Source organism: Numida meleagris, chromosome 1, assembly GCF_002078875.1.
Source record: "Numida meleagris isolate 19003 breed g44 Domestic line chromosome 1, NumMel1.0, whole genome shotgun sequence".
Lineage (NCBI taxonomy): Eukaryota > Metazoa > Chordata > Aves > Galliformes > Numididae > Numida > Numida meleagris.
The window spans coordinates 125,372,954-125,384,941 of NC_034409.1; the positions used below are offsets into that span (position 1 = coordinate 125,372,954).

General features: G+C 36.4%; 1 long non-coding RNA gene across 1 annotated transcript; it reads left to right on the forward strand.

Moving 5' to 3' along the window:
- Positions 625 to 11,662, forward strand: LOC110392783. The gene is made up of 3 exons (XR_002434620.1): positions 625 to 661; positions 8,995 to 9,093; positions 11,443 to 11,662. It is a non-coding gene; the product is annotated as an uncharacterized LOC110392783 (long non-coding RNA).

Here is an 11,988-nt window from a genome sequence, read left to right on the forward strand (position 1 = left end):
TTGTTATTTATATTTGTAGAACATTTGTACAATACCTCTGTGTTTCAAGGATTTATTGTGCCATTCACAAGATAAATATGGAACTGAAATTTGCCTCTGATACCCAAAATTTAAAGTACATAAAAAGTAATAACATGTAAGTACAAAAAAGATAACAGAGAAATTATCATATATGTGTAATACATGCATGAGAAAATACAAGTTATTGCGGAAAGCTTGTAAAAGTTGAATTTAAGAGATGTCTTGGAGGTTTCTTTGAAAATATTTAGATCACAGAGATTTGATAATAAACATACTGTTTCTAGAACTATTGCAGGCGCCATACAAATATAAGTAGACAAAGTCGCCACTGTAGATGACTCATCAACATGCTTAAATCCTTTGCATTTACATGTAGGTACTGTGGGTGTGTTATGGTTTTGTGATTTTTTGTTGTCGGTATTCCACATCATTACATCATGTAAGGTACGGGCAGTTAAAGAGTTAATTCCCCGGTTACTGTAAACTGCCTTTTTTGGTGTGGCCCTCTGAGGGGGAGGGGAGGAGGTGCACTCCCCAGGGGTCTTTGCGGGAGAGGGGGTGGGGAAGCCACGTGGGAGGCGCGGGGTCTGTTCTTCCCAGCCTGGCGGAGAAAGCACGTGGTCCTCCTGCATTTTACTGTGTAAGATTTTCAGCCTGTAAACCCTCTATCATAATTCTACTAGCCTCATTTTGATATATTTAGTAAAATTAGTTGTTCCTCCTCAGATCGGTGCCGCTGTTTTTGTGTTAGATCCGTCTACGGGTCCCCCTCTTCCCAGGTTGCGGCTCCGCGGCTTCTCTGCCGCTTTAGCCGCTGGACCGCCCGGGGGCTGGCTCTTATCGCCGGCGATTTTTTTTTTTCTTTCCTTCCTCCTTTCTCGTTTTTTTTCTTTTGGGCCTGTACCCCCTTGTCACGGACGCAGATCCTTAGACAATCCCGTGACAGGGTGTTTGGCACACTGTGGCTATTCCTAGAAAAAAAATGCTTTGATGAAGTAACGGGCAATGATAGACAAGCTGCTGCTGAATTTAAATATGAGGGCTGCTCCAAAAGTAATGCCTCCTATTTTATGATGTTGGCGCAGGATGTCAGAGACTGGTGTTGGTGGTATGGCAGCAGATGTTGAACCTTCCCACCAGTATCCTTTAAAGGTCTCTTCCAACTTTAAGGATTCTATGGTTCAATTCTATAAGAAGATTTATTTTTGGAATTAAAAAACTTCTCATGCAATCAAATATGTTGGCGAAGTTTGCATTTTGCTCTGCTTTTGTTTAAAAACGTATGTTTTCAGAAATTTTTAGAAAATATAATAAATAGATAAATACCTTCCTTGTATATGTATATAGCAGAGATTGTGCATTTGATCTATTCAGATATCTACTTTAAGGAATGAAATTATTTACAGCCTTCTTTGTTCTCATGTCTCCGCATTATTTGCTAAGTTATATAAATGGTAATGTCAGATGTAAACATCTACATTTAGTTATGCAGTTGTTCACTTCACACTCCAAAACAATGAGGAATAATGGTAAAAAAGCAGTAGAAATGAAACAATTGGAAAAATAAAACGTACGAGGGATTTTGCACTAGCCTTCACTGAAATTGTAAGGATGTTAAATTGCCTTTTTTTTTTATTTCTAGTTATTTTGATAGTTTTTTCCAGATTTATTTCCCATTTCTCTTGCATTACTTGCCTTTTTTATTGTTTGTTTTTTTTTCCTGGAAGATTTTTATTTTCCATGTAACGTGAGCAATTTTTTTTTGTGTGATAGATACATTTCTGAATTTGAAAAATCTTGGCTCTAGAAAAAATATCTATGATGATACAGGAATGTTCATTTCTTTTCTTATCTGGCAGGACCACATTAAGTCATTGTCCTGGTTTCAGCTCATTTAGTGTTGATTTTCTTCATATTATCTTGTATATGGCTACATTTTGGCTTTAGGAGAAAAAGAGTGTTGATAACACAGCAGTGTTTTAGTTGTTGAGCAGTGCTGTGCAGAGCCAAGGGTGTTTCAGCATCTTTTGCTGCCCTGCTAGAGATGGGTCTAGGAGTGCAAAAGAAGCTGAGAGGTGATAAAACAAGGACAAGTGGCAAAAGGGATATTCCTTATAATATGACATTACGCAAAAACTAGAAAATGGATTGTAGAGTTGTCTGGGGGGAAGCTCAGGAACTGGCTCGGCATTGGTCAGTGCGTGGTGAGCAACTGCGTTGTGCATCACTTGCTGTGTAAATTCATACATTATTATTATTATCACTATTATTTCTCTCTCCCTTTCTATCTTGGCAGATAGTTGTTGTTTTTTTTTTCCTCCATCTATGAGTTCTAATTTTTTTTTTTCCAGTTCTCTCCTTCATCTAAATGGGAAGGGGGTAGTGAGTGAATAGCTGTATGGTGCTGAGCTGCCTGTTGGATTAAACCACAATTGTCTGATCTCAGGAGAATCACCATTGCCATTGTACATCCTACTGACATATTACCACAGTCATTTCCCTTAGGATTTTGGTTAAATCATCTGAAGATAAGTACCAACATTTAAAATTGCAATGTGGAGGAAAGTATAAATGGGATTGTGGGGTGTTTTGTTTTGTTTTGTTTTGTTTTGTTTTTCAAGCTCTGGAAAGGTTAATGGTTAACTCAAATTACGATATTCTTAGATTTCACCTGTTCCTTTATCATGAGCATTCTTGGAAGCAATAACAAGACACTGCATGACAGAATTCCCAGATGAAATACTTGTTTACTGAAGTCCAAAATAGCTGGCACTCAGTGATAAACAAAGACCTTAATTTATTAGGCATATCTAAATAACTCCGCAACACAAATAGTCCCAGGGAAGCTAATGTGCACAGGTCCAAATTTGAAGAATTTGGATTGACCTGAACTGTCTTCACAGTAACTTCTGTCTTAAATCTGTGTTTGTATGCCACAGAATGACTCAGAAGCCAATTAGTGAAAGGAGCTTCTCTTTTTATATTAGTACTGCAACCTACAACTTTAAAGTAGACTGAACAATTTAGAACAGAGTATAAATTGCATATTTTTACTGGAAACTACAGTGTGCAACAGGTGCTTGTTCAAATGTAACCTGATTATTCTCTTTGGGGCATAATTTCAACATTAATTCTATTCATTTGCTTCAGTGACTCAGAAATGACTCATCTTCCCATTGTCTAGTTTGTATTACTTTAAATTCTTCACTACATTAAAATGGAACAGTCTGGTTGCTAGAACCCTTAGATGAGAATAATATCTGCATCTTATTCAACAAAGAAAAAATATTGAGAAAAGTAATTGCTGCATCCTGGGAGGTACCAGTTCTTTAATAGCACTATTCTAACTTCACTAGAGACCAAGAGAATGTCAAAAACTTCACTTTATTGTCAAATTCAGTTTTCTCATCACATCCTAATATCCTAGGAAAATGTCAAGTAAATCCAACACAATTAGAGGTATCCTTGACTGAAAGGCCATGCTATTCTTCCTCAAGAAGCTATTAAAAGAACATTTTAGGGACCATTTACTCAAAACCCTGTACTTCACATGTTCTTAAACTGAAAAAAAGAAAGAAAGAAAAAGACTTACTCTTTTGAATTAAAGCCTGGAGGTGAATGCTAGCAGCTTACAACATGATACGGATTCAGTAGGACAAGCAAGTTATTTTCACCTCAAACCCATATTTTTGTAAATTATATGTGGCTTGGACACTAAACCAGCAGTGGCACAGGGCCCCTCATTTCAACCACTTAAATATGATATTAAAATTGTTAAGAATAAATAAATAAAAAAGGGAAAGCATTTTTCAACTCAAACTCTAACTTAAGCAGGTTCTAAAATAATTCCAGTATTTATCCTTTTCAATTATTGTAATGTCATAATAAGTATTAGGTATGTTCTTATTTGTTTTTCATAAAAAATTTTGTGACTGAAGATAATCTACTGTATATTTTGCCATTGCAGAAAGATTATTTTTTAAAAAATATTATGAACATATTTTATAGGTCAAATGTAGATTGATAATGTATGAGTTGCATTTACTTCTTTGTCAGAGAACTGCAAAATAAGATATTTTACCCAGCAATAAGATATTTACAAAAGGTCTGTAAAGGAATATTGCTTCAATTCTATGTAAAGATAGATTTTTTATTGTCCTTGTGAATATTCCCACTTAACTGAAGTGGACTATACACAGATGTTAAACAACAGGAGAAAGCTTCTTTGATCAATATTTGACTAATATCTAGAGGTAAATTCCAAGTCATATACTAACAAAACATATTAGAAGCGTGTTATGAATATTCCTACATAAAATAAATTACCTACAAGAAATAAATAATACCTTATTAACTTGACTACAGAGCATAGGTTACAAAATTAATATATAATATAAAAATACTCTGCATAGAAATTTACGTAGGGTGTAAAACACCATATATTTTATATACTTTTTCCTGGGAGTGACTGTTGAGCACGGAGTGAAAATAGCTCTACAGTAGCAATGTTTTACCTTCCTGTTGTGGGTGATGGAGCATATCATATCATTAGAAAACCATCCTGAAATTTTAGACTCTTTTCTGAGAAGAAGCTAGCAAGTTTGCTGATTTGTCTGACTGTAAATATATTGAACCAAATTCTGAAGGAATATGTAGGCTGTAAGGAGTCATACCATAATGGAAATTCATGAGCTAACTCTTTTGTTAGCAGTTCTATTAGGGCAACCCTGTCCCCAGCACCTACCTAAGGCAAGGCATGACTTCCCTATTAATGCCTATGAAGGCATCTATCTATTTTCCTTAATTAAATTCATAATTTAGATGTTTATTTTGGCTCTTATTGGCAGTTATTATAGATGTCTTTTGCAACATCTCATATTTAAGCTCAAGCCTGGTAATGGATAGTCTATATCCATTTGTGGTCTGATAATAATTTAAAAGTTAAAATCAAACTGGTAACACTTTATTACTGTAATAATTTTGTTACCATTTATATGGGTATTAAAAGTTCAAATGTAATACTGCATGCATACTTTCTTTAATGATCACAGAAGGAGAAAGGTAATCCTTCATTCATAAAATAGCTGACTTGAGCATTTCTCTAATGTCAATCCATCATCTATATGAGGGTAGGCTGAGCTTAACATTCAAATGATATGAAATTAAAAGGCAACGCTCTTGGAGAACTTGTGACCTAATTTAACTGTGTCAGAACTCAGCATTATTTGTGGAATGAGATCAAAGTAGTATAATAGGCAGAAGAAAATAGGAAGCCTCTAAACATTCAATACTCTGAAGAGAATTATTCTGATTTGAAAAAAAAAAAAAAAAAGCACTGTGAGGCTTTCTTTAAATGCTGGTTTCATTTTTAAAGTTCTTTTGTTTTAGAGTAAAGCTATTCAATCTAATGATGGTAAAATATTTAAGTTTCTGACAAAGACTTTTTCATTGACTCCTGGTCAGATAGCAAAAGACTGAAAAAAATGATCTGCTTAATAAGAGCTGTGTTTGCCTTACTTGGTCCAGTGGTACATTTCTGCATTTCTAGATGTAATATTCTTACAGTTATTCCATCTACACTTAATAAATAAATAAATAAATAAAGGATAAGGGAATGGGGAAGGGAAAGGGAAAGAATAAAAGGAAATGGAAAGGAAAAGAAAGGGGAAAAGGAAAAAAAAAACACCTTCCTTTTTGGAACTGAGAAATCCATTCAAAAGGAATGTTACAGAGCGTGATTGGCACTTTGAACATTTCATTCAAAGAATAACAAAATATTCAAACAAAAAAAAGTACTTTCACCTGATGAGACTCAAAGACATTTGCAAAACTTATTTGTTAATAATTTGTCTTCTGAGAAGGCTAAACATTCACTCTAGTCCAAAGCAATAGACATGAATGCTATAACAACTGGGCTATTGAGAATATACAACAGGGCTGGAGCACCTTTCCTCTTAAGACAGGTGTAGAGAGCTGGGTTTGTTCAGCCTGGAGAAGAGAAGGCTCTGGGGACACCTTATATTCTCCTTCCAGTACCTAAGGGGAGCCAACAAGAAAGCTGGTGAAGGACTTTTTACTAGAGTATGCAGTGATAGGGCAGAAGGAAATGGTTTTCAGCTGAAAAACAGCAGATTTTGATTAGATTTAAGGAAGAAATTCTTCACTATAAGACTGGTGAGGTGCTGTAACAGGTTGCATACATAACATGACATAACAATGTCATGGACATATAAACCTATAATTGTCCTAGGTTTATATGACTGTTAGACATTGCAAAGTTCTTTCCTTTTCTGGCTACATTAGTCTTTGTGGATGTTAACCACCTTACACTGCTCCTGAATTTATCCAATGTGTTTTCTATGTTTCAAAGTCTATATTACAGACTTCCGTAAAACCTCATCATCTAACTGAACCAACAAAGTCCAATAACAAATCTAAGAGCAGGAAATCTTTGACTTGTACAAAACAATCTAACCACTTCTTTGCTACTACCTTTAGTGCTCTTCTCAACATAAAAAAAGATGTGCAATGCTGATGAGAGTAGAGAGTAATGGTGCACTAGGAGAAAATACAGAAATGTAGTGTGATTGCTGAGCTGCTGAAGACATATACTTTTTTTTTTTTTTGTCTAGTTTATATGATGGCATCTTCTTACTGAGGAGATTACAGGCTACTAAGGTATATATAACATCAGAGAAGGGTCCCCATTTCCTGTTAACTGTAGTCACTGAGGCTATTTTCTTTTCATAGAACCAGAATCCTTAGAGATGGAAGGGACCTATAAAGGTCATCTAGTCCAACTCCCCTACAATGAACAGGGACATCCACAGCTAGATCAGGTGCTCAGAGCCCAGTCAAACCTGTCCTTGAATGTCTCCAGGGACAGGGTATCCGCATCTCTGGGCAACATGTTCAAGTGCCTCACCACCCTCACTGTAAAAGACTTTTTCCTTGTATCCAACCTAAATCTACTCTCTTTAAGTCTTAAACCATTTCCCCTTGTCCTATCACCACAGACCCTGCTTAAGAGTCTGTTCCCTTCTTTCCCGTAGCTCCCCTTTAAATACTGAAAGGCTGCTACCAAGTCACCTTGGAGCCTTCTCTTCTCCAGGCTGAACAGCCCCAGCTCTCTCAGCCTGTCCTCATAGGAGAAGTGTTCATTCCCTTGGATAATTTTTGTGGCCCTCCTCTGGATGCATTTGAACAGGTCCACATCTCTCCTGTACTGAGGACTCCACATCTGGATGCAGTACGTCTGGTGAGACCTCACCAGTGCAGAGTAGAGGGGCAGGATAACTTCCATCAAACTGCTGGTCATGCTTCTTTGGATGCATCCCAGTATACAGTTGGCTTTCTGGACTGTGAGGGCTCATTGCTGGCTCGTGTCCAGCTGCCAATCCACCAGTACCCTCAGGTCTTTTTCTGCAAGGCTGTGGTCAATCCTTTCATCCCCCAACTTGTGTTGATAGGAGAGGTTGCCCCGACTCAGGTGCAAGACCTTGCACTTGGACTTGTTCAGCCTCATGATGTTCACCTGGGCCCCCTGCTCAAGCCTGTCTAGGATGGCATCCCATCACTCTGGTGCGTCAACTGCACCCCACAGCTTGTTGTCATCAACATTTAGTGAGAATGAAAATGAATGAGCTCATGCAGCACTATCAATCAATCTCTTCTATTTACATATTAGATTATTAGTGCTTTTATGTGCTTGATTGTGTGTAAACAGACTTCTCATTCCTGAGAATGTCTTTGGTCTTAACTAGAAATATGATGTGTACATTTCTGTGTTCATATATATATATATGTAGTAACTTATTAATTTGCTATTTTTAAAAAAGATAGACAAGCCCAAGAGGTAGAATGTTTTCTTCAGAGGTTTCAGAAGTTTAAAATGTTGGCTGGATACAAATCAGGGTTAAATATTTAAAAACTTAAGGAAGAAAAAGAGTTACTTCCAAATGAAATACTTCAAACTTGTCTGTTTTCCCGCTGTGGAATATTTTATTTTAAGCAGCACTTGAACAAGTTGTTTTCTTGAAGAGTCAGCTTAGAAAATGTAAGTGTAATGACTGTATTCCCACGAAGCACTTCAGAAATATAGAATCAGTATTATACCATAGAACATACAAAAAAGTTTCTGTTGGCTTTGCTCACTAGATAACAGAAATGAGTAAATATATTTGCATCAACCACCTCCGGCCCAGCATGACTATGCTGGGGGGAGGATGGGACCACCCAGTGCCTTTCACTGAGTTGGGGCTAGCAAAGCTGGGAGGTGTGTGCCAGCAAGTGCTGAGTCTGCCAACAGTGCCAGAAGCTGCAGGAAGAGGAAAGAAGACGGCACGGCATAAAGGGAGAGGAAAATGAGCCTGACCTTCAAGGTCCCGTAAAGATGCCACTAGAGGTGAGGGCAGAAAGTATCCTCACAGAGTGGCAAATAAAGTCTCCTGTTCTGATGAGGGCTGGGAGCTTGTGACTTTTAGCACCAGGAGGACAGCTTCTTCTCCACCCAAAGATCTGCAACTACAGAATAAGCTCAATGTCGTGGTAGCAGCAAAGCATAAAGCAGTGTTTAAAGAGGCACCTGAGGTGGCTGTGCTTGAGTCCCATGATAGTACCAGGAAGTGGAAAGTTTTAACAGTGGGTGACTCCCTGTTGTGGGACTCAGAGGCCCCTATCCACTGACCTGACCTCTTGTCAGGAAGTTTGATGCTTTCTGAGGACGTCACTCTGGTATGTTGCTTGTCCAGATCTCAGAATACTGCTTCTTATGCTTTTTCACGTAGGCAATAGATTCAATATCAGAAGGTCTTGAGCATTTAAAGCATGAATGTAAGTGAAGTGCAAACACGTGGGTAGGGGAGAAGGGAAGGGGGAAAGTGTGGTGTCTCCTCAATCCTACCTATGAAAGGCTTGAGCATCTGTTTGCATAACTGATGTTGTTGACAGGAATTTGTTTTTCTTTGACAACAGGACCTTCTTTAAGGCAGATACAGGATCCACCAGAATGGCAAAGAGCTGACCAGCCCAGTGATAATCATCAGCAGCCTTGAGCGTAGTCAGCTTCAAAAGGTAGGTTTCCTGAGGAGAGTGAGGAAGAATAGTGAAGGGTAAATACTATACTTTAGGAGAGCGGATTTCATCTTATTTGGGGAGCTGAATCTATTGAGATTAGTGATTTTTAATTTAAATCAGTTTAGAACAGTGTGAAAAAAAAATAGTTTATTAATTGAATATCTCACAAGACACAATGCAATATATGTAGGCTACATTTATTTGTAATATCACATGTATGTCATTTGAATACTCAGAAATAACTAATTACCAGCTAATAGCACAATCAATTAATAGAATTACTAGAACTACACATTAATAGAATAGTACTTGAACTTGCCACTTGTAGTACTGTATCAGCTTTCAGAGAATACTGTTTTTCCTCAGCGTATCAACACACTATTATACAATGCAATGTGCTGGCATACTATTAAATACTAATTTTATCCTTCTGTAAAAACTCTGAGAGTCTTTTTTACAGTCTTGCAGTTTGAACTGCTGTTATCTGTACATAATTGGTACTGAACTCTGACACATAGATCATGGTAAGAGATAATCATGTGGTACATCCTGCCATATAAGCTTTTATACAAAAAAAGTAGTAGTATTTTGAAAAATAAGACAAACAGACTTTCAATTGCATCTAAATAATTCTGCAGGTATGTACATACTTCTGAAGAAGTGTACTAGGCTGTGTTCTCTTTGAGAGCAGGTCTACTAAAAATGCAGTGGAAAAATTGATAGTAATTCCCTATTATACTCAGTGAGCAGATTATTTTAGAGAATCTCATGTATCATCTGTGTCTAATTTTGAATACGCAATCATACAGTGATTTTTATGAAAACATTCTAATCATTGTCTTATGAAAAGTTCTGATGTAGCTGCTTCTCAGTTTCTTTTTCTGAATTCTACTTACTCTGTGACAATAGTGGTTAAGGCTAAAATTTGAATCTTCTCAGCAGATGTCCTACTCACCTAGATGATACATGAAGTTCTATTTAAAGCAAAAGTTAAAATACTAAATTATGCCCTCACCACCAAATCTCATATAGAATAAATTTTTATGTTTGCATTTATATATTTATGTTCATGGATGGGTCACAGTCCAAAAATAGTGAAGATTCCTTTTCTATTCTCCACTTTCTGAGCAAGGTAAAATTCTGGATGGAGACAATCTATAATTTTATGGACCAATGATCAATTATCATTTTACAGAATAGATTATAGAAAACTGAGACATATGTCTATCAATGTGTTGCACATAAAGTTAAATCCAGCTTTTAGGGAATACATCTGGGAGTTCTGAATTATAGGTGTAAAATCTCTATTTTACCTGGGTTTCAGGAAACTAAAACAATCTGATATGCAATTTCGTGCTTACAGTTGTTTTTGTACTCTGACTTCTAGAACTCATTTAGAAAATTAAAAAAAAAAAAAAAAAAAAAAAAGCACCCTAGCACAGTCTCCTAAGTTTTAAAAGAGCGGCAAAAAGATGTTTTTATCTTCTCTTATTGTACTGCATAAATTTAAAACCAATAATATAAAAGAGGGGGAGACAAACCAGCAAAATGTTCACCTTTTTATCTTTGCTCTACCTGTCATGTCTTACATTTTTCATGAGCAATTTTAAAAATATCATTGGTCTCTCCCTTTCAAGTGATTAGAAGTTTCAGTCACTCTCAGAAATATGTTAAGTTATGTAAATGTAAGGGAAAACCAGGTAGTCAGTGAAGCATGATAAATGTTCAGTAGATTAACTTTGCTAGTATTCTCACATGGACAAAGTAATGTGAACTGATATGAATTTAAATGGGACATCAGACTTGTGTATTTAGCACCTGAATATCAGCCTGCTGCTTCACAAATATGTTTCAATGGCATACCATGTCATATTTGATCTAGAACAGTATCTGCTTCATCTCAAGTGTTTAAAATGAATATTTTCCTGTTCAATATCTGGTACCATAGGTTAAAAACTGAGGTCAGTAATTGAAAGCTCATCGGAAATGTGATTGATAGATCTGAGTTAACCTCATCTCCTTGCAGTCACAGACACTATAAAAAAAGATCTTTAGTCCAGAGCACCTCAGACTGTGATCCTCAATACATTATCTACTCATTACCACAAAAAAAAAGTTTTACAGACTATGCTGGAACTATGGCTTCTGCAAAGAAGAGAGCAAGACGTTGAAAGCACTAGTTATGTCATAATTCTCTGATACACCAAGACAAAAGTTTTCAAGTATCATATTAAATATATGCTTCATATACTATCTCAACCTAATTTTTATTTATCTCCCTGATGTTATCACTCTCTCTTACATAGAAATAGGAAGTAATCTTGTTTCTCATTTTTACAAGAATAGAAGCTGTCTTGCATACTCGTCTTGAATCTCTTTTTACCGAGTGCTCCTCTGATATTTCTATCTTGTGAGGCAGACGGCCTTCAAAAGTGTAAGTAAATAAATTCACCTTGTCTTGCGAAAACTGTTGTTCCCGCTCCCCCTCCCCTCCCCCTACTCTCTCTCTATATTTTCTCCACAGAAAAATACGTGCAACATGCTATGATTATAGCAGAACACAAGTATGACTGTCAAAGGAACCTCAGATTAAAACCAAATTTTATCCAAATCTGTGATAAATATTTTTTCCTCCAAGTTGATCAAATCAGCTGCTAAGTATTTATCTCTTGCTATTGAACTTCCAGAGTTCAGAATCCAGCAATGAGTTCTACTATGAGTGTTAAAATTTTACATAAGATGTAGGCAACAATGTAAAAAGATCATGTTGTAATATACATTGAAAGTATCTTGTTTAAATGGCAAACTCAAACATTCAGAAGGTAAGTAATTGAAAGTTTATAGGGTATCTGTGCCAAGGAAAAAAATAGAGGAATTCATTACCGGATACTG